We start from the raw sequence: 24174 nt of genomic DNA, 5'->3' as shown, positions 1-24174 counted from the left end.
GGGCGGGGGGCGACCTCTCCCCCACCCCCGCTCTCGGAGAGATTCGGTCAATTGGAGGGAGCGGGCCGGGCCGGGCCGGGCCGGGGAGAAGGAGCACAGTTCTGGAGGCCGGTGGGGACCCTCGCCGCCGCCGCGCCCCTCCCGCTCCCCAGCGCCCTCGCGGCCCAGTGGCTCCTGCGAGTCGGAGGCGGCCGCGGAGACTGAGCGACCGCGGGGACCGCCACGGGCTGGGCGCGGGTTCTCGGGCTCAACACTGCCACTGTCTGACACAACAGGAGCAGTGTTGGGGGAGCTGCGCGATGAGACGCAAGACGTGATAGGCTCTCCAAACTGGGTGCGATTTTTTTTTTTTTTTTAACCCTAGTAATTACATTTCACTTTCGGGGGTTATTTGTTGTTGTTGTTGTTGTTAAGCGATTTATCTGCATTCAGACGCTCGTGTGCGTTTGCTTCTTACTCAGGACAACTGGACACTGCTGAGGGGAAGGACAGAGGAACGCATATGGACATCCACGTACAGCTCCCTAACAGGGTGCCGGCAATGAGCCGGGCAGAGTGCCTCAGTGCTAACAAAATGTGACTTTTTAATCTCTCTGAGTGTCCGTATTCGAGCTGCAGAAGGGGGCCTTCTCAGGGCACCTGAGGAATGGAAGAGACCAGCTACCTTACAGGACATCCTAGGACAGATACAGGTTCAGCATGGTCTGCAAATGGTCTGCTTAGGAGCTTGAGGTAGAATTCGGATTTGGAGAGGAGTCCTGACTGTCACATTTTACAGGACCCTTTGAGGACATTTGGACAGAGTGGAGGGGCTTCCCCTTACTGCACAGGCGGGTTGGCTGCTGCTCAGCATTCTGTCACAGAACCTCTTTGCTCTTGCATCTTTCACAGGACTGTCGCACTGAAGGAGACCAAAGAGAATGGGTAGGGGGATCCCCCAGGCTCTCATCCTGGTCAGGGTTCACTCTGAGTCAGAACAGATAGATAGTGCACCTCTTTCTTCCCCTTGGGCTCTCAGGGTCTTTTTTTTTTTTTTTTTTTTCCCAGAGGACTGTTCGATTGGCCACCAGCTTTTCCTGTGTTACTCTTTATTGCGGAGTTTCCTTTGTAATAACATTTCAGTAGGTCATCTGCTGGGCTTTCAGCGGGAGCGTTGTTTTTAGCGGGAAAATAATGCTTAATTTAAAAATATCAGCAGAGCACACGAGCTGATGAGGTAAAAATCAAGGCACAAAATACAATCTAAACTGAACATTATCTGTAATCATACAACTTTTGCCCATTTGCTTGTGCTCCCAGATTTGTGAAACCTAAACTCAAGCCCGTGGAGGACTCTGATGGCCCGTGGGCCACTTCCTACATCTCCAGTGGAGAAAGCACAGCGCCGAAATCACAAGATCTCATCCACAAGCGTATGGCTGACTGCTGTTCATCTGATCCAAAACAAAAGTTTGTTGCCCAAGTTCTTTCTCTAGGCATATACGAGTCCTTCTTCCTGTGTTGTAAGCAGATAAAGAAACACACACCTCATGTAGAAATGACCATAATAGATGATAAGCAAGTGTAAAGAATGATAGTGCAGTGCAAGTTCTCCCAGGGATTCCTAGTGGAATCCCATCATCTTAAAGCTGGAGGAGGAATGAAATGTCCTGAGTCACTAAAGTGATAATCATGAGTAGATTTTATGTCCCTCGATGTATCATCCAATGTTCCTTCCTTCCACATAGCCCATTTTTCGTTATGAGACTTGAGAAAAGGGGAAGGAAAAGAATGCTTGTATGATACAATGGGACCTGTCTTCAAGTTCTAGCTTAAAATCATACACATTGTCGTTATCTTCCTTTCCTCATAGGTCACTGTTTGATTGCCTGAGAGCTAAGCCTTGAAATGTTGTCTAACGCTGATGAAGTAGTAGACCTGGAGTTAGTGCCAGGCACTTTCAGGTACCCATTTACTGGGCCCTAGGACTACTGAGAAAATAAAAGCAGGTAATCTGAGCACCTGATGGGGATGTGCACAGCACACATCATTTGGTCATGCAGTCTCCATGGTCAGACCATGCAGTCCCTCAGCTAATTATTTCATGGCACGGGTGATATATGCCTTACTGTGTTTGCAACTGGAGATACAAATACGATGAAGACACAGTGCCTGGCCTCAAAAAAAATCATGATCTTGTGGAAAACACATCCATGCAAACTTCTAACTACAACTAATGGGTGGAACTATAAGTGGATCAAGCACGGGTGCAGAAATGATGGGAAGGGCCTGTAGTAAAAAGTCCCGTTTCCTTTGGCTCATTTATTCTGTGGGTTTTACATGGATATTTCCATTCTCCTTTTGCATATATACACCTTTTTTTCTGTAACCTATTTTTCCAACCAAATATAAAAGTTATGAGGACTGAGCTGTGCTTTTCATGAACATTGTCAATAAATGAGGATGAGAACAAATATTCTTTTGACATCACCAAATAGCTGATTGCTGCCAACTGGACTGTTTCTGTGTGCTCTATGCATCCATATGCCCATGCTGAAAAATGTCTATAATGAGGGGCTGGGGATTTAGCTCAGCGGCAAAGCACCTGCCTGGCAAGCACAAGGTCATGAGTTCGGTTCCTGGTACCAGAGAAAAAAAAAAAAAAAAAAAAAAAAATGTCTATAATGAGCCTCTTTCTTCCACAGGCCCTAAGCCAGAGATAATGCAAAAATATCCATACAGGATGCTTACACCCACAGGACGTGGGGACTTCAGACCTATGTAGAAGTTCAAGGTAGGAATCAAAGTATAAGGGCAAGTCATGTCAGTTTATATCTCTGAATATAGGTAGAAAGAAATGAGGCTAAGCCAGCCATTCTTCCTTTATATATAAAAAAATTTAGCTAAAGTAATGTGATCAAATGCTCAGAACCAATCACCTTCCCTCCTTGGGTTTAAATAGAATATTCTCACCTTTTGGGAAAATGAGGTACTGTTCTGTAATGCAGGGCTTCTCAGCACTTATTGTAAATCAGAACTAACTGGGGAAATTACTGATGCTTGGGATCTATCTTGATTTAATTACTCTTGAATAGACTTAGCATTAGCACTTCTGATAAATGCTCCAGATGCTTCTGATATGCAGTCAGCAATGAGAGTCACTGATTTAACTGAATGTGCAAAGCTCCACCATGTGATCAGGATCTCAGGATCTCAGCAAACTTTCTACCCTTTCAGGTTAGGTAGCATTAATATAAAGGGTGCCTAACTAAAAGAGAGGATAGGTAAAAGCAGATCATTAAGAAAATTTAGTTTTAAACTTATTTTGCAGTTTGTCTCATCTCTCTCTCATCAGATTTTATGAGAGAGAGAGACAGAGAGAATGAATTCTCAAGTTTTCTGAGGACCAAGACAGCTATAGAAATCTCTTCATCTTTGATTCAAGGACACAAGAGAGTCTCAGCAGGAGAAAGCATACAGGGAAAAGTCAGAGGAATACATAAAAGCTGCTCTCAAATGTAAGAAAGGCATCAGGGAAAACAGGGATTAGTTTATTTGACCTTGCCCTGGGGGCATCACAAGCCCCAATCAGCTGTGGTTATAGAGAGGCAGATCTCTGCTCAATATAATGAAAAACACTGTAACTAGACCTAAGATGAGAATATTATTTTATTCAGTGATGAGCTCTGTCTTAAGAAGTGTAGCCGGAAAGATTACATGACTTTATTTTTCTACTTTCTCCCAGTGCATGAGCTATGAAGTACTTAGGGTCAAGACTTTGCTGTGCACTGCTGTATCTTCACTGGATAAAATTGTACCTGGAGTGTTGATTTAATGTCAGAAATATTTAATTATCAATATGACATGGAGCCAGTTCATCAGAAAGGACATCGGCACATGGATCTGCCTAGCCAGATAACATCCAGTTTGTTGTTGGATCCTGAGGAAGTTCAGGACAATGACAGGGCAATGGGCATAGAAGAGTTGGTTTGGATCCGAAGCTATATAAAAATTTCAGTGTTTACCATCATTTTGCCTAACCACACATATTACATAAACATCAGTGCTTAATCACAAATGAATGAATCATCAAACAAGCAAGCAAACGGGGAGGCAAGAATACCAGCAGCAGACTTGGATTTTTGCTTTGTAGTTTCAGGTGTCTCTACCTCAGTTCCTCTTCCATCACTGCAGAAAACATAATATTTCCCTAACAAATCAATCATTAAGAGGTTCACAAGAAACACAAGTAGAAAGTTACATTAGGAAGTTAAATTATTCTGTTCAAATACTGTGTTTGATTATTGAACTATGATACGGACACTTAACTCCCTCCAATGTAGCCTAATTTACCAGGTCTGAAGGGCATATTATAGCTTTCTTCCTCTAGGATATTGGAAGGTAATTTCCATTCCTGAGATCTCTCATTCTTTAGCTCCACTTACAAGTGACTCCTTACTCTAGCCCCTTTCTCTGATGCTATTGTAGTTGCTTAGCCTCAAGGAGCAACTGTCATTGTGTTAGGAAGGGAAATTTAAATGAGATAGTGATTGAATTGTGGCATTGGAACCTGTGCTTCCCTAGCTACAGGAAACTCACTTTGGAAAGTTTTCCTGCACATGGTTCCTTGTGTGCATCTTCCAGGACAGTGACTATGACTATTTGAAATGCAGCAAGGTCAGGAGGAGAATTCTTCTGGATTTTCATTTTCTGGCTCCTTGGCAGACTTCACAGTGCTTGGCATCTACAGCAAGACCCAATACATTCTCAGTCCCTAACTGAGCCTTTGTAGTGCACCTAGGAGAAGTTTATATCACCATATGTCCTAGGAGCCCAAGATCTCAGAAGAAAACCCGTGGGCAGTGGACAATGGAGACTTTTCCTCCTCCCTACAAATCCCCACACATGGGCCAATGCAGACAAACTGATGAGCAGACAGGTGCTCTGTGCATGATTTGTTCAAACTGAGGGGAGTTTCCTAATAGGATGAAGGGAACCTCGTGAAAGACAAATATAGGAAAAATCACTGGGCCTCACAAGAAGCAGGAAGTAGTTGAGCAGCAATTCTCCTTTTCAGTTGGCACTGGACTCTCACCTGTTTCCCTATCTTTCTGCTGTACACCTTCAGAAATGAATTTACTCTGCAAGATTCTTGGTTTTGCTCCTTTTTGCCTTTTACACTGACTTTGGTATCTCTTAACTCTCCATGACAACCCTCAACTGTATTGGCCATCATTTTTGTGATCCAGCTTCCTCATGGAAAGATGTCAAACTGCCTCCCAGCCCCCAAAGGCCAGAGACTGGTAGTGCATATCTGACCCATCAGCCACAAGCCCTTCTCCCTTAGAAATGGAGGTCATGGGCATCCAAAGGTGTTTAGAATAAAGATAGAAAAACCACTCAACAGATTTAAAGATTTGCAACACCAGTGTTGTCCTGAAACATGGAAAAAACTTGGTCTTAAAGTTAGTCAGGTTTAGGTTTGACTTACCCTGAGGAAAATGAATCAAGCTCCCTAAGTTTCAGGGTTTTTATCTGAAAAATGCTCCTATAGTATCACCAACTCTTTAGAGGTTTAGTGAGGATTGCATGTAGTTAAATGAGATAATGTACACAGAGCACCTATGTAGCCAATATTACTCTAGGTGCTACAAGGGTAGAGGAGATACACAACACACTTTTTATATCAATAAACATTCACTGAAGACATGCTATATTTGGGTGGAACTTGGTACTAGGGATAATATAGAAACTATTCAGATGTGTTATTTCCCTGAGAAGTTACAATCTACTAAAAAAGACTTATTCAGTGTTAGAACCACACTGTCATTTCACCATCTTCATTTCTTAGTGGTTGAACTGGAAGGAAAGACGGGTCATGGCTCGTTCTTATCATCTTGCCCCAGGCCAGCTGTAGCTACGAACAGCAGGAGAGACCTCTGCACGCAGCTATTCCTTGCCCACATGCAGCTTGTGGTTTGTTTTAGCATACAAGACTACATGTGAGCCAGTAAGAAAAGAATATGAGAGATAGTATGGAACTTTGCCAGTTACTCCCAAATATGGACATGTGAAAGAGTCCCTTTTGGAAAGGAATTAGGTGAAATGCTCTTTAAGGTGCTATTCATATGGTATAGTGAAAGAAAGAGTTGAGGAAAAAAGAAATCTGAGTACATTACGATTAAGATATAAACTTCTCTAGACAATTTGAATTACCCTTAAAAAACAAGGCACAGATAGAGAGGAAGTTGGATAGTCCAATCTATCTAAATAAGTGAGTTTTCACCATGGAATATTTTACAAGCGTGTGGAATTCCAGTCTTTTTTTTTTGCTAATTGGAGTTGGCTCTTGCCTTGATTAAAGTCATATGAGCATTAGAAAACTTGGATAAGGGATGGACAGCTTCTAGAATGGGAGGAGGGTACCACAGGCAAACATTAACTTGAACTCTATTTCCTGAACAATGGGTTCATTCCAGACTCTGAGGTCTAAATCTACAGTCTCTCTTTATGCCTTGGTTGTTAAACTACTCATGCCTGTGTACCTACCCAATATAGCACTATGACACATTAAATCCTGACACCAGACAGAGCCTTTTAAAAAATTTCCTTTCATTCAACCCCATTTCCAAATGATTCAGCACAAGTTCCATGGATCTAAACCAGCAGGAAAACTGAGACAAATTACTCAAAGTTGCACAGCTAGTAGATATCAGAACTGGGATTTGAAGCCCAGTAATCTGACTCCAGAGCCAACCCTCTAATCCATTGCTCTTTAAAGCAATTCTACTGCAAGGCTGTCTAGCCAGGAAGCAGCAGAGAAACACCTGGATGCTCCTTCCATGGTCTCTTCAGAATGTAGTCAATGAGCTTGTTGATTTCAGCTTTCTAACTAAATGAATCACAGTAACACTGAAACTTCAAATTATAGATCTGGCAGGTTCATTAGAGATCATTTGAACTAAACAATTCATTGTAGAAATGATAGAAAGCTGAGAACCAGGAAGATAAACATGCAAGTAACAAACATGATAAACATGCAGATAAAGAAGGCCAGGCTTAAGAACCAGTTCACTGGACTATGTTCAGATTCCAGACTTGGTTATACCTGGGGCAGACCAATTCGCAGCAGGGAAAAGAAGACTATGAAGCTCAGCAAATAGGTACCTTAATGTTAGCATGGATATGTGGGCAAGTATTCTTTAAGAAAATAATTTGGCAGAGACATTTGTCATTGCTCATTTTAAATATGAATTATGGCCTGAAGGAAAGAAAATACAGTTGAATGGTACATGTTTAGACCAGTATTCTCTTTATAATTATTCAAATTTTCATTTTACTATAATTGGTATTAATAAAATGTTTTAGAGGAGAAAACAAAAGAAAAAATATGGGGATGTAGCTCAGGGGTCGAGCACTTGTGAAGCATGAATGGTCCAGCCCTTGCGTAGCATAGCATGAAGTTTTCCTACCACTACAAAACAAAAAGAAATAAAAACTGTTTTCAGTGAGCCATTTTCCTTTGGTAGTTACTACGTTCTGTGTGTAATGGTGTGGGCCCTGAAACACCTGTATGTGCTTGCAGACTGTTTGTAACCAACATTCCCAAGTTTGAGAGAATAAAGGTGAAATGAAATGTGCAGGCCCAATAAAATTTAATTTTGTTTAACCTTAGTGCACAAGATAAGAGGTTGACTTATTTATTTATTATACGCTTCAAATAAGTATGCTTCTTATTAAAAGTGGTGAAAAGCCTTTTTTAAAAAGTGTGAAACAAGGCTGATAAAGTTATATTTCTTAACTCAAGATTCATATGTTTATTAGTTGTGCCAGAGCAGGTGTGAAAAGGGTCAGAGTTCAGTGCTATATTTATTAAGAAGGTGGGGCAGACTGGGGAAACAGCTCCCTGAAAACAGTGGATCAATCAGATGGGAAGGGTAAGCCTATAATGATATCTATGTTTAGTTACACCTGAGATAAAGGTTCAAAGATAAAGACAGTAAGTACACTGAGTGTGTTGGCAAAACTTTATAGCTAAGAATTTGAAAGATATGCTTTTCACACTAGGGGGAAGAGGAGATTGTAAAGGGCAGGGACTTGGACTGGCAAAGTGGACACAAGACAAGGCAGGTCTTTGGAAGTGGTGGACACATTAAAAAATAAAGCAAAAGGGAAGATCTATGAGCCCAATGTGGAGTGGTGCATTCCAAGAAGGTATCTCTGGCTCTGAATCTCAAATGCAAGAAGTGTAAAGCCTAGTGATGTAAAAGGAGCTCCCAGAGGACAGTGACTTGCACCTGATGAGCAGTGCAAGGATAGCCTATCCTGGAGGAAATGAATTATGTAACACACATACAAGTTGATTGTACAGTGTCCACGTGTTACCCTTTCTGTTGAAAGAGAGCATGAAGAGATGACTGAAGTTTTTCTTTCAATCAGGTTGGTTTGATGCCCGGAACAATGTTGAAATTTATCTGGCAATCAGTATATCTGCTGTGAAGAAATACGGAAAAGCCAGAAAAATTGAGGCAGCAAGTTGAGCGATGTTGACTAATAGGTCCTCCTCTGTGGAAAGGAGTATCTCACTTACATTAGTAAATAGCTTCTACTCAAGGATGAGCCTTTGATTAGGTGGGTAAATCTGTTATTTTGGGAAAAATCAGAACTATTATAGTACGTATATAAGCAAAAGTGTATCGTCTCTCCTGAGGAGTTTTAAGTGAATAAGAAAGAAATAAGCACTTTGCATCAGTGATTTCAAAGTATTTATTGGATACTAAGTACTGCTAAAGATTTTTCTTGCAGCAGATTTCTCCTTTCCACAGTTGATTTCTAAGAGTTGATTTCTCCAACAACCTTTGGTGTAAACTCTTCTCTGCATTTAGTACCAATATCTTTTGACAGTGACTACATCTCATACCCTATCTGGCTAATATTTTCCACTCTGAAGTAACATGGGGTCTTACCTCGTCATGTACTCTAAGAGTCGAGTAGGAAAGGGAAGCTCAGAGAAGTGAAGCAAGCCCTGAGTCCAGGCCAGGTGAGGTTACAGTTTAATTATTTTATCATCTTCAGGGGAGGGTGTCCCAGATTCCTTGGAAACTGGAACCAGACCCTTCCCAACTTGTATTTCCCTCCACTCTGTTATTCATGTTCTTTAAACTCTTTGCCTCCTGCCACATGTCTCTGCTGATGAGATTTTGAGGTTAAGAATTGGGGTGACTTACAGTAGTCTTTTAGTCATGTAGAGGAGTAGATTTCCATGTCTGGCTATCACAGAGACAGAGGATAATACAAAAAATATGGTGAATGTCAAATTTAAAAATTTATTACAGCAAAAGAATCATTGCCATTAGTCCTCCTCAAAATACTCCCCCTCACTTTGAACACAATTATCCTATCATTCTTGCCACTTTCTAAAGCAGTCTTGGCAGCACTCTTTTGTGACTTGACAAGATGTGATCAAGAATATAGTAAATTTGGCAGGGCATGGTGGCACACACCTATAATCCCAGCATTTGGAAGGCTGAGGCAGGAGGATTGCTGTGAGTTTGAGCCCAGCCTGGGCTATAAAGTGAGTTCAGGGCCAGCCTGAAGTTCATCGTGAAACCCTGTCTCAAAACAAAGAAAAGAAAAAAGAAAAGAAATGAAATGAAAGAGAAGAAAAAAATGCAGTGAATGCTGCTGCTGCTGAGTACAGTTCAGTGGAAAGGCAGAACTGTGAAAACATTATTGTGTGTCCTTGTCCATTTTATTTATAGGGCCTGGCACCATGTAGCTTCTGGCTCCTCCCCAAAGTCAAAATGACTATGAAAAGTAAATGCTTTGAATCTATTCAGGACATCAAGTCAAGGCATGATCATAGGATTCTGGTCAACTGGTAGTTTCAAAAGTGACCTGTGGAATTCTCCAAGACAGTACCTAGTTGCTAATCAATTGACCAAGATGGTGAAAAGATCCACTAAGTGGAATGAAACAGAAGGAGTCCGACACGTTGGAGTGTTGTATCAGTCCAATATCATCTTACCAGATTGCATAGGAACAATTCTTATTGTGAAGAGTCTTTTCCCTTGCTTTTACTCATTGCCTAGACTACTCCTACCTAATCAGAATATCCTGTTAATATTCTTGCACCTGAATAAACTTATAGTACAGACATAATGAGTTCTCCATATATTAATGGTTACATAGGACAGAGTAGGTAAGATTTCACTGTACTTGAATTCTAAAATCAATACTCATTACATGCTTTGGATTGGTTCTTTTGGAAGAGTTCCTATTATTATGAGCCTCTTCCTCACTCAAGTTATCTATCTCATTAAGTTAAATGACTATTCATTGTTTAATTTCAATGTGTTAAGATATTGTCACCAGGGGTTTCTTGTTAAAATATTAGTTTATACCTGAAATGAAAACTCAAAATTTACACAATTAAGGTTAATGTCTCAAAGGGTCCAGAAATGGCAAACAGGGAATATTAATTTAGGTTTTAGTTCTGTAGTAAAATTTTAATTCTTGAATTAACAATCACTGGTAACCCAGAGACTTATACCTTAATGGCAGAAACTCTATGGTACAAATCATAAGTAAAGCTGTAGGGTTCTAGGTAAAATGAGGTAAAAGATTGAGTTCAGGCAGTGGGGGACCCACTCCTGAGAACTCCAAGCACTGTATGAGTTCGAACAGCAGCTTTTCATGTTCCGTACCTTTAACCATCCTCTCTCTTCGCTTCATATTTTCCTGCTTTCTGTTTTTGCCCCTGACTTCAGAGGACTCTATTTTTCCAAAGAGGAGCTAGGAATGGTAGTAATGAGTCCATCCGGGACTGGTAATGACTGCCCTGTGTACACATGAGCGTGTTAACTCCTCTCTCTTATTGCTTGTGCCCTTTAGGGTGTGGCACAGCACTGGCCCTGCCCTGATCCAGCCGGTAGAAAAGGTGAGTGTGTGGCAGTACTTTCTGAGTCTCAGTTTAGCATTCCCTTTCTACATGCCCTATGAACCTTCTTTGGGGAATTCCTTGGGAAAACAAACAATGAGAGGGAAAAGCAGGGGAGCGAATAACAGATAAAACTAAGCATCTAGCCCCAACACAGAGGCAGTACAATTGTACGGGTCTATAGGAAGACACCTAGTCATGGGAAATGATCCCGCCATAATCCTGAAAAGGGAAGAAAGACTGTGAGGCTCCCTGGATGGCACGGGTTGATCATTTAAGGCCTTGTGTGAGGCTAAGTAGTCACTGAAGGTAACGGAGAATGTGGACTTTGGCTGAAATCCTTTAACTTTGATAGTTTATGTTTTGAGATCACAGGGATTTTAAGGAACCACAAATTAGAAGAGGGGAGAAATTCTAAAAGTGAGTTGAAGAATGGAGGGTAAAGACAAATTGATTTTCTACCTGTGTGGTATCTTTAGTCTTTAGTAAATATCATATACCACCGGTTTATGAAATCCAAGTTTCAACCAGAAGTCATGGGAACAGCTGAAGCTTTGTCCCTTTACCACTCACCCACCAGCCAGGGGTATACAAAGACACTGGTGATTCTGCCAGCAGTTTTTGAGGCTGGGACATCCAAAATCATAATCTTTAAGCCTAGAATTGTGGTAAAGGCAGATGTCTTTTTGGGCACATCTAAGGCTCATCTTGGCTAGAGATGGATGGCTTGGTATAGATAGTCTCAGGGGGTTTCATGTGTCCTGTAATTCTTTGCACAGCAAGCCTTTGCTTTTGTTATTTTATTTAAACCGCTGCAGCAGATCTGACCTAATTTAACTGTTACCATTTCCTCCATGCAAAAAGGAAGTTCAGAGAAGCTCAGGGCTGTTGTGAGAATTCCATAGCTCACCTAAGGTTTACCTGCCCTATCCTACCTAGTTCATTAACACCATCATAACGAAGTTTTATCCAGGCCTCTCAGTACCTACCTTGAGTTAGAGCTCTGGGTCTTTTATCTCTGACTGTTACTATTGGCTAATAGAGCTGACTTCGTGTTACTGTACTTGCGAGCTGTGGTTGCTTATTTGGTGTGATATACAGATGCCCCCAAGGAGTTCTGTATTGGCTTCCACAGTGTCCTATACATCCATTTGAGTCAAACTTCAGAGTTCCCAAGGACACATCACAGTTAAAATGTACAGATCCCCCAGGAGAGAATGAAGGGTGGGGCCATTTGCACATTAGCATCCATTAATGAGCACACAGGCACAGTATGGTTATCAGATTAGCTGGCTCCATTCTTACAAATCTGGAAGCCAAGCCTGGAGGGGAAGGAACAGGATACAGGCCAGCATGGCTAGATGAAAGAGAGCAAGAAGGAAGACTTCTGGATTTTAGAGCTCAGTCCTGGCTGAGTCTCCGCGGAACACATGCAGAAGCCAACGCTGGCACAAGACAACCGGTTTCTGGAAGGAAGAACGCTAAAACTACCCAGGTGTTTAATTATGGGGGTGGGGAGAGCATGGACAAATACTTCTTTCTTCTTTTCACCATACAAATCCTTTAAAAATATAGAGTGCACGAATATCATAAGAAAGATGATAACTATACAGGAATGTTAAAGGTTGGGATTTTATGATTCCAATTGCCTCAACTTTTGTGATTGAAAAAAGCAACCGAGTGACTGTTGCAGTGTTGTTAGGTTGTATGTAGCTTTTGGTACCCTGTTCATGGCTTCCTTATATTTTTAATAGCCTTTGTGTCCTGTCATACACATCTGTCATTCCTCCTTTTGACCTTTGAGATCACACCTCCTTATCAAGGATCCTCCACCCTTCCTTCTCCAGCAGGACCCACAATATAATTGTGGCTATTTAATTAAAAGACTATTCATAGAACACGTCTCTTGGTAAGATGTGTATATGGTAGGTATACATTGACATCCAACTTTTAGTGATTCAAGGCTGTTAGAAAACCCAGCCAGAAATCTACAATTCACTGAGTTTCCTGATAGCTCTTTGCTCTACATAAACACAGATTTGAATTAGCTTTTTGAATCACCCCAATCAGGTAATTCTTGGAAAAAATAAATTTGATCAGAATGATTAGTGCAGTTAGGTTAGGTTACTTTTCTTGTTGCTGAGACAAAACACCTGACACAAGTTAAGGGAGGAAACATTTACTTAGCTCACAGTTTATCGTGGTTTCAGTCTACAGCCGGTTGACTCTAATGCAGAATTGGCGTGGCAGCAGGCATCAGAGGAGAAACAGTTCATGACAAGGAGGAGATAGCAAAGCAAGTGAGGCACAGCTCTATCTATGCCTTATATCTTATCCAGGCTGCTTAGGACAGGTAGCACTCACACTCTAAATCCTAGTGCCCTCGATCCTACCATAGCACCATGGATCAATCCCAGCGGCACATACTTTAGATCAGCCACCTCTGAAAAACCCCACATATGACTGCCTGAGGCTTTAGGGGATCATCTAAACACAAGCAATAACAGTAGCTGTCTACATAGATCTAAAACTCTCCCTTTTTGTTTTCTGTAACAATTGCCTAAAGCTGTATTTGACTGGCAATAGTAAGGTCAACCATGCAATTGTAAGCAGCTTCTGGCTGAATTCAGGCAGCATATGCCAAAATGATCAATTAATGCAAGACAGCCAAGACATGATCTAGAGCTGTGTTATGGTTTAAATCTAAAGTGCTCCCCTCGCCTCATGTGTGTGAATGGTGACTGCAGCATGGGGGCACTGAACTCATTAGTGGATTCTTCCATGGGTGCATTCAGTAGATGAACATACTATTAGGAGGTGGGGCCTTGAAGGGGCTCACTCAGGGCATGTCCTAGAAGGTGATATCTCCCTCCTGCTGCTCCCTTCTCTCTCTGCTTCTTGCCCAGCATGTGTTGAGCACCTCTTCCTCTGCTGTGCTCCTCTGCCACTGGGTTTCTGCATTGGCGCCAAATGACCATGGACCGAAAGCAAGAGCCGAAATAAACCTCTCCTCCTTCAAGACATGGATGTTGGGCATTGTATCCCAGTAACAGAAAAGTGATTAATACAAGTTGTAACTTGGACACAAAATACGTCGACCTGTCTGCTGCACAGTTATCTAGAAAGTGAGGGTAAAAATTTCAGCCTACTTATTAACTCAACTCAATGTCATAATCAAATTAGATTGTGAATTTTGTAGTCCTCTCAAAGCTAAAGTACACTAAGTGTTGACAGTTTTTTTTTTTTTTTAAATCAGCAGACTGGCCATTGCACAGTCTAATCAGCTTGGTCAAGGTCTAACCAAGCTTTAGAAGGAGAGGCTTTAAATATGTGACTGTTGTCTTGGGTGTCCAATTTGCCACTCTTCTCTCTTGTTACTCCTGCTTATCCTTGGAAACACTGCAAGTGATTTTCATCTGATTTAGGAAAGTGATGAAGCACAGAGACTATCTGTAAACATAAAGAATACAATGGGAAATATTATGTGTGTGTATAAAGAGAAATAAAACCAGGCCAAAAAAAAGTTTTACAGGTTGTCTCCAAAGAATTATAAAATTAATGGATGAAAGGCACGTTGTTACTTTTTTATATTTGCATTTTGCCAATGGAAAGCCTCATAATATTTTTACTATACTGGTAGGCTTGGCTCTTCCGCTTGTCACGTGGATTGAAAACAGCCTCTAGAGCCTGGGGCTGCTGGCCGTGTGGGCCTGGAGAGTCTTAAGTCATGCCGAGCCAGGCTTCTCCAGCACCCTCACCTGCACAGCTGAGCAGGTGCATAGCACTAGGTCTGACTGTGCTTCCTACAGCTAGGCTTCAGTCACACTCTCTCAATATGCCTTTCTTGGAAAACATTCTCTAGTCTCCATCTTCATTTAGAGTCCGTCTTAAAAAGGGAAGCCAAACCAATGAGAAATGTTAATTATGATAAAACTTCAGGATTATTCTTTATTTCTCTGATGTAATCATTCAAATGCTTTTGAATGATGAATGTCTTGATGTTTGGTTTTCATCTGAAGAAGTGTTTCTTTTGCTTTGCAAAATTGGTGAATTTGTTTATCCAATTTGCTATAGATGGAATTGTACACACTCTAAAATTCATATACTGAAGCCCTAACTGTCACTGTGCTTTTATTTGGACATATGTTTTTTAAGAGGCAATAGTGGTTAGAAATTCAAAAAGATGGACCCTAATCTTCAGGGTTTATGGCCTTATATGAATTTGGACAAAAGCGAAGAGGGGAAGGGAGAGGAGCTAGAGAGAGACAGACAGACAGACAGACAGAAACTGAGACAGACAGACAAGAAGAGAGATTTGATAACATGGTGAGAGCTTCTAAAGCATGTGAAAATAAAATTCTATTACTTAAACCATGCCATCTATAGTATTTTGTTATGGTATCCTGAGCCAACTATTACACAGTTAAATTTCTTGGCTTTATTTATTCTCAATCAATTAAGGATTAATTTGGTCATTCAATTTAAAAGCAATTTGTTTCCCAAACATGCTAATTGTTTAGATGACCCAGCAAAGAAGAGGTTGGATGATGGTTGAGTCTGTACCTTGGCATCACAGGGGTCATGTAATTTGATAGTTTTCCCAGCAATGACTGTTCACCTAAACCTAATCCTCCAGCTTACTGAGTTGTATTCTTGCTTGCTTTGCACTACAGGGAAAACTTAGACACTATCAAATCCAGAGATTGTCCAATATATCAAAAATAATCTATGTAGCCAACACTCAAAACCTCAAAATTATAAAGAGAGGATTGAAATACTATCATGTTTTTTAAAAAATATTTCTACATGGCAAAGACAGAACATTATCACAGAGTCAAAAGATAAATGACAGATTAGAAATAAGAATTGCACCACTTAAAATTAAAAATCTGATTGAAAATGGGCAAAGCAAGTGAACAGGTAGTTCACAGGTCATATTCTTCTACATGTGAATGTCTCTTAAATATATGAAAAGATTCTCTATATCTTTCATAGTTGAAGTGTAAATCTTACTCAGATGTGATTTTTGCTCACCAGATTGAGAGAAGTCTAAAAGTTTGATAGTGTGTTCTGTTGCAAGGCTGTAGGGCAATAGCCACTCTCATTCACAATGGGAAGGCAAATTTGGGAGACACCTGGAAAATGTCCAAAACTACAAACATATATCCTCTTTGACTCAGAGTTTCCTTTGTGAGAATCATTCCTGCATAAATCTGGAAAGCAGCTATGCTAACCACTACACCACCAATGCCTCTACCTGCATAGATCTGAGCAACTTCAATGAAGATAAAAATATGTAATATAACAACCACTGTTAATCCTGGTCATTTTGTTCTGAAACCCTGTATCATTCTTCTTGTTTTTGTCTATGTTGTTGGCATTTTGCTATATTGTTCTTTTTTAATTCTCTTTCAAATAAAAAAATATTTTTAATTAGAGAAAATAATTTTGTCCAAAATAATTCATGTAACATTGTTTGTAAGAGAAAATAGAAACAACACAAAGTGCCATCAATGGGAAAATGCTCAAATCAATTGTTACCATCATAAGATAGAGTACACTGAAACTAAGTCTCCTCTTATGCAGTGATAGGGAAAGATCTCCAAGGTATATTGTTAATGAAATAAGCAATGAATGAATAAATATTATGCTATCTTGAAATGGGATGCTTCTATAGGGCTGAGTAAGCACTAGAAGCATGTACAAGTGTGCTGTGGCTGATGGAGGTGGGTGAGTAGAAGACAAAAGGAGGGAAGGGAAATTCTGATATTTTTCCACTTCCTGCTCATCTCCCTCCCTCCCATATCTAGATTCACTTTGTTCATTTTCATTCTTACTGGGTTTTTTGTACTTTATTTATATGTTGGTGTTCTCATATAAGAGAAACTATTTGATGTTTAAGTTTGTGTGCCTGATTTACTTCACTTAACATTATGATCTCAAGGTAAATTCATTCTCCTACAAATGACTCGTTGATCTTTCTTTATGGTGGAGCAGTACTCCACTGTGTAAAATACCACATTTCCTTTTTCCATTCATCTATTGATCAACAATGAGGCTGCTTCCAAGATTTAGCTACTATGAGTTGTGCTGTTATAGATATGAGTATGCATATGTCACTGTAATATAGCATCTTAACTCTTTTGGGAAGATACCTAGAAGGGGAATAGCTGAGTCAAATGAGGGATCTCCTACTGATTTCCATAGTGGTTGTCCCCGTTTATACTCCCACAAACAATGAAAAAGTCTTCCTTTTTCCCTACAAACTCTCCAGCATTTATTATTTGATTTCCTTCTTTTTTATAATCTTTCATATTTACCTATTCAATGCAAACATTTCTCCATATCATAAGAAAATCTATCAACTGATTTTTATGACATTGCAGTATTTCTAATATTCTTCAGAAAAATGTCTGTTCATTTCACTTGGCCATTTTTATTGGTTCTTTCATTTTGGTGGTCTATGTTTTTGAGTTCTTTATATGTTCTAGATGCAAGTACTGTATCTGAGGAATAGTTGACAAAAAGTTTTTCCACTCTGTAGGTTGTCTCTTCACTGTTTTGATTGTTTCACTTGTGCATAATCTTTTTATTTTGATATAATCTCATTTGTTGAATCTTGCTGTTATTTTTTGAGGAATGAGAGTTCTGGTCAGAAATTCCTTGCCTAATCTATGACTTCAGGAGTTTTGCCTATTTTATCTTCCAGTAGGTTAAGTGTTTCTTTTTTAATATTTAGATCTTTGATCCATCTTGATTTTAAGTTAGTACATTGTGAGAGATATCAGCCCAACCTGAATCTTCTGCATATGGATATCGTTTTCCCAGCACAAGTTGCTAAAGAAGTGATCTTTCCTTGAACATATGTTTTTGGCATCTTTATCAAAGTTCAATAGCTGAATGTGTCTGGGGTTCCTTTTGCATCTTCTATTCTCTTCCACTGATCCACACATCTGTTTTTTTGTGCCAATTCCATGCTATTTTTAAAAATCAGTTTGAAGTCAGTTATTGTGATGCCTTTTGCTTTGCTCTTGTTGCTCAGGATGGCTTTTGCTACTCTGGGACTTACCTAATTCCATGTGAATTTTAGGATTATTTTTTCCAGATCTCTGAGGAATGCTATTGGTATTATGATTGGGATTATACTAAATCTGTGTATCAGTTTTGGAAGTATGACCAATTTGACTATATTTGTTCTGCTTACTCAGGAATAGGAGATATTTTTCCATTTTCTAATGTCTTTTCAATCTCCTTTTTCAGAGCACTGTAGTTTTCATTGTAGAAGTTTTTCACTTTCTTGGTTAGGTTAATTCCTAGGTTTTAAATTTTTCTTGGGAATAGTGTTGCTTTTCTAATTTCTTTCTCAGTGAATGTTGATTTTGTATCCTGCTACCTGGCTGAATTTGTTTATTAGTTCTAGGAAACTATTGGTGAAATTTTGCGGGCCTTCTATGTAGACAATCATGTCATTTGCCAGTAATGATTATTTGACTTCTTCTTTCCTGTGTATATCCCTTTTATTTCTTTATCTTGCCTGATTTCTCTGACTAATCTTTTAAGGACTATGTTGAACAAAAGTGGTGACAGGGGCCATCATTGTCTTATTCCTGATTTTAGAGGAAAAGCTTTAAGTTTTTCTGCATTGAATAGAATATTGGGTAGTGTTTTTTCATAAATGGATTTTATCAGATTCTGGTAAAGTCTTTCTGTACCTATTTCCTTCAGAGATTTTACTGTGAATGGGTGTTAAATCTTGTCAAAAGCATTTTCTGTATCTATTGATATAATCATATAGTTTTTGTTCTTGCTTCTGTTTATGTGGTGTATAACATTTATTGATTTACATGTGTTGAACCATCTTCACAACACTGAGATGAAATCTACTTGTTCCTGATATATTGCCCTTTCAATAATTTGTTGCATTCTAATTGCCAATATCTTATTGAGGATCTTTGCATCTATGTTCGCTGAGGAGATTGGCTTGAAGTTTTCACTTTTAGTTGGGTCTTTGTCTTGTTTGAGAATCAGAGGGATACTGATTCCTAGCAATGAATTTTGAAGCACTTATTTCCTTTCAATTTTATCGAAGAGATTCAGGAATATAGCTATTATAACTTCCTTAAAGATCTTGTGGGGCTGGGGATATAGCTCAGTGGCATAAGCGCTTGCTTGGCAAGCCCAAGGTCATGAGTTCAATCCCCAGTACTGAAAAAAAAAAAAAAAAAGATCTTGTAGAATTCAGTAATGAATTTATCAGGTTCTGGGCATTTCTTAATTTGCAGGGTTTTTTTTACTTATTGCCTCAATTTCATTACTTGTTATTGATTTTTCAGAATTTTTATGTCTTCTTGGTTTAGTTTTGGTAATTTGTATTAGTCTAGGTATCTGTCCATTTCTTCAAGACTATTCAATTTGTTCAAATACAACTTTTATGGTAGTTATTCTCTTCTGAATTTTGATGATATCTGTTGTGATTTCATTTTTAGTTCCACTGATGTATTTTATGTCTTTCTTTGCCTAAGTTTGGCTAAGGGTTTTTCTATTTTGTTTATTATTTTAAAGAATCAGCTCTTCAGTTCATAGATACTTTGCATTGCTTTTTAATCTCAGTTTCACTAATTTCCCCTCTGATCTTTATGATTTTCTTCCTTAAATTTTGTTTGAGTTTAGACTGTTGTTAATTTTTTAGTATCTGGAGATTCATCATTAGGCTTTTTTTTTTAAAGCTCACTCCACTTTTCTAATGTGTGTACTGATTAAAATAAGCATCCCTCTTAGGACTGCTTTCATTGTGTCACATAGGTCCTGGTGTGTTGTATTGTCATTGTCACTTGACTCCAAAAATTGTTTAATTTTTTTCTTTATTTTTTCTGTGACCCATTGGGTGCTCAGGAGTGTGTTAATAACTTTCCAGGTGTTTATAAATTTTCAGTGCTTTTTCTGTGATTGATTTGTAGTTTTATTGCATAATGGACTGATGGTAAACACAGGATGATTGGTTTTTTTTTGTATTTACTGATGCAGGTTTTGTGTACTAGCATGTGGTCTATTTTGGAGAATATTTTGTGGGGCTAAGAAGAATGCATATCCTGTTGTAGTGGGGTAGAACACTCTGAACATATCTATTCAATCCATTTGTTAAGAGGTGTGGTTCAGCTTTGACAGTTCTTTGTTGGATTTTTGTTTAGTTTATCTGTCTCCTTGTGAAAGTGGAGTATTAGGTTCATGCACTACATTTTTGTTGTTATTTACTTGATTTTTTATGTCTAGCAGTATTGGATTCTGATTTTATAATTTCTCAAACCTTTTTTTGTTTTTTGAACCATTATTTACACATAATGAGTATTGTAGTCAGGGTTTTCAAGGGAAAAGATTTAAACAGAACGCATAACTTATAGGATTATTTTATAATCACCCAAAGAGTCAAATGCAAGAGTGCAGGAGATCTGTCCACACACTAGAGACCCAAAGAATCCAGTTGAGGGCCTGGATCCCACAGCAATGTCCTGCACAAGTCCAACTGAAGGCCTGGAGCCCTGACAATGTCTCATGCAAGTCTGTATCAAGGATCTGCACTAGGAAAGCCCAACAGTCAGTGGTGGAAGCTAGAAAGTCTGTGCCAGCTGATTGAAGGATCTGTGCCAGCAGGCTGAGGGATCTGCATCAGAACCAGGAAGTGACACTCAAGGTAGGGAACAGAGCTGCCCTGAAAAGAACCACAGCCATCCTCAGTGACAGCAAGGACTTTAGTCTCTCCAGTGATGAGAACAACTGAGTTCTTATCAGGAACACCAGCATGACAGACTTCTCCAGGAAAATCAATAGCACACCATCTTCCCCTCCAGTTCTCCTTTTGTGCTGTTGGCAACAATCCTTAGGTGGGCCTTCCACACCTGGAACCACACTGATTCAGTTCAGCTGGGAGTTACAAAATGACAAATAGTTAATACAACACAATGAGAGATAGATGAAGAGGGAAAGGGAGAGGGAGAGGGAGAGGGAGAGAGAGAAGGAGAGGGAGAGAGAGAAGGAGAGGGAAAAGCATATGTAGGGGGGAGTCTTTGGTGAGGGGAATCCAGAATTACTCCAGTAACCTATGCCCCTTTGTTCTAGTTTCTCATGGGAAGAATTTCTCCATTATGACTATTTTCAGGAGCTTCAGAGTAACAGTGTTACATGGCCGCGAAAAAATGCACGTGAAATAGTCATCCCATATTTTGAAAGTAGAACATTTAGCCAAGAAACTGTAAAATACAATTGCAAGGTAATCTTGCTATAGTTTAAAATGTTTGAATTACTATCCATGGAATGGTACAATGGAAAGAACACAGACCTTAGACACAAGCTATATTTATATTCACATCTCAGTTTAGAAATTTTTGATCTTCGATGAATACCTTCACTTCTGAGTATTCCAGTTACTATTCTTAAAGATGGTGACAGGAGTTGTAGTTGTAGTGATTACCCATTGAGACTATTGAGATTGAGGACCGGGCTTTGCTAGTCTTTTCACAGTGGTAGCTATTATTAGATAGTTTCTATGTTCATTGTCACTGTGAAACTCCTACAAAGCCAATAGCTATGTACAAAATATATTCTACAAAGGTCAGGAACATGTCACTGATGTGGGATTTCACTGTTTTTACTCTCGTTGTTGGAACACAGCATAGAAACTGAAAGAAATAAACAATGGCTCTTGGTAGCAAAATGGATTCCACAAATATTTATATGAAGTTTTGAGAACTTGAATCTTAGAGTCACTTGAAAGCCTCCATAAAGCCAAATTGGCCTGGATTTTATGGCAGTGGTAAGAGCAGAACTGGACAAGGTAATGACATAGTCAGATATGCTGCCCAGTGAAAGTGACAGATTAGGATCAGAGAAGTGGTTCATGGCAGACTCAGGAACTTAACAGTATAGCACTTGAGAGCTTTATTCTGGGATACACAGCTACACACCCCAATTAATTGTGAAGATTCAGTTGTATCAAATCATACTCATTAAAAAGTACATCTTTTGTAGTTGAAAAGGTAATAATGACTAAATATTTTCACAAAAGTTGATTAAAATACACATCACTGTTTAAATATGTGGTTATACGTAAAATAACTTTTCAATTACTTTTTCTGTATTTTAATGAATAGCCAAAATATCACTGTATTTAGTACCCAAAGGCTCATTATAAACAGAAATTTTAACACAGAAGTCTGGGCTGAGATGAATAAATACATTTAAATATAACTTGAAGTAAGGAAGGTTCACAATAAGTGAGATATTGTTCTTATGTGCTCATGGAAACCACAGTAAACAAATAGAGCCAGGTTACCTGTCCTGCCTTTGACTGAAGGCTTAAGCATGCATGGAGTCCATTGTGCAATATTTTCCACTAGACTCTCTACTTGAATTATTCCAATTTGTTTAGATTTGAAGAAATGAAAAAGATGAACACTGACTTTTACAAGTTGTAAACCACTTTAAGGGGAAAACACTTCAGTTGTTGCCTGTGTATCTCGGTAAATGATATGCTCTTTTAGAGCCATGGAACAGATCCTAATTCCTGTTAAGCTCTTGTTTATAGAGACACAGGCACAATGAGGGGGCTTGGCCCATCCCCCCAACACCCCGCCAACTTTGCTGCTATCCACTTGGCATACGTGCAACTCTCCTCAGCAATAAAACCACAAGATATTTTGCCAAAGTTCTCAAAAAGCAGCAAACTGTCCATGCACCCTCTGCAATGCATAGTTTGTGGATGACATGTGTAGCTAAGTTCTTTTGGGTCAACATTCCTCCTTTATTATGTGGGGGGCCCTCGTCAGTCTGCAAACAGTCATGCCACTGCTGTGACTGCTAACCCGAGACACTGCAGGGCCAGATCCAAGAAGTCTGTTTATATGGAAAGTGACCAGTCACTTTTATTCTTGTTCTCATCATAATGCTAACAAAATAACAATGAAGAATCAAGTCATGCATGTTGATTTAATGCTACAACAGAGCTGATTACTCATCCATATTTTACGGATTTCTTGAATAAATTATAGGGATTTTGAGTGTATATGGGAACTAAGGGGCTTGGTTGTGAGCAGGGCAAGGAAGTTATACTAGAGTTACTTGGGGGTTTATTCAAAGTATTCTTTCACATGGCTATGTCTTCTCCAGTTCACTTGAATACACCCTTGTGGTGAACCTTTTGTAGATCTTTCCTATGGCTGAGACTTTTAGGCTGATGTTATAGTTTAGAAATGAAGCACATAAGTTTATCACATTCTTTCTTTTATTCCTCTAGGATACTGTTGCATATCTTTATGAGAAGAAAGTGAAAAAACAACACTATTCTGTCCACTATATGTGACTTTGAACAAGAAAACATTATCCCCAGCCTCACTTTCTGCATTGATGTTATATGGGGAGAATAAAATCTTTTCTGCTTGTACTGACATAGTAATAGTAAAATGGCTAATTAGATTCAGAGTGACTAAGAAAGAAGATTGAGGTCTTCAACTAGAGATCAAATTTGATAAACCAAGAGGATTTGACTGAATGTAATCTGGGCTAGACACCATGAGGAACAATGACATGTACAATCCTCCCTTGCTCCTGTATGCTTTCAGAGGTAAAATGTGTGAAACAATCAGCAAATAAAACATAGTTGTCGTACCAAGTTAGTACTAAAAATCTGGGTCAAAAATGGGGAATAATTGTAGTAGGACGCCATAAACAAAAAGTCAAGAGAAGGCAGGGAGCATCACGGATGAGAGTTATGAAAGAGGTATGACCAGGGTTAGGTCTTCAGAGAGCAGGGTGGGAAAAGGGAATATATTTCCAGGAACTGCACTGGTGCAGGTTCCAGGGTGAGTTGAGAGTTCTATGTAATCCTCACATTATGCTAAAACTCAGAGACAGCTCTTTATACAAAAAAAAAAAAAAAAAGAAAAGAAAATGCTCATAGCTGCATTGTGCAGAGGATAACTTTGTGCAAGGGTTACAGAACAAGTAAGATAATTTATATTTCTGGAGGAAGTATCATCTGAGGACAAGGGTCGGGATCCTGTGCTATAATTTCCAGAGCATCCAGCACAGTTATAAATACATCAGGAGAAAATGAGCTCCCATGGATGAATGGACTGGAAACATGGGGTTTTCTGCTAAGGTTCATAGGTGGGGGAAGGTGATAGACCTGGAATAAGGAGCTGGAGAATGGTACTATGGAGAAAGGAAGTGGGGATCGTCATGAACAACAGCTCTCCTGATTTGCT

General features: G+C 39.4%; 1 long non-coding RNA gene across 1 annotated transcript; it reads left to right on the top strand.

The window, feature by feature from the left end:
• Window positions 1–8054: 8054 nt before the first annotated feature.
• On the top strand, window positions 8055–23773 carry LOC102022985. The gene is made up of 4 exons (XR_259071.2): window positions 8055–8193; window positions 8419–8610; window positions 10873–10918; window positions 23205–23773. It is a non-coding gene; the product is annotated as an uncharacterized LOC102022985 (long non-coding RNA).
• Window positions 23774–24174: the final 401 nt, after the last annotated feature.

The sequence above is a fragment of the Chinchilla lanigera genome, unplaced genomic scaffold (genome assembly GCF_000276665.1).
Source record: "Chinchilla lanigera isolate Chin_1 unplaced genomic scaffold, ChiLan1.0 scaffold00001, whole genome shotgun sequence".
Lineage (NCBI taxonomy): Eukaryota > Metazoa > Chordata > Mammalia > Rodentia > Chinchillidae > Chinchilla > Chinchilla lanigera.
The sequence above is the reverse complement of the archived record's forward strand: the minus strand, read 5'-3'. Positions and strand labels throughout refer to the sequence as shown.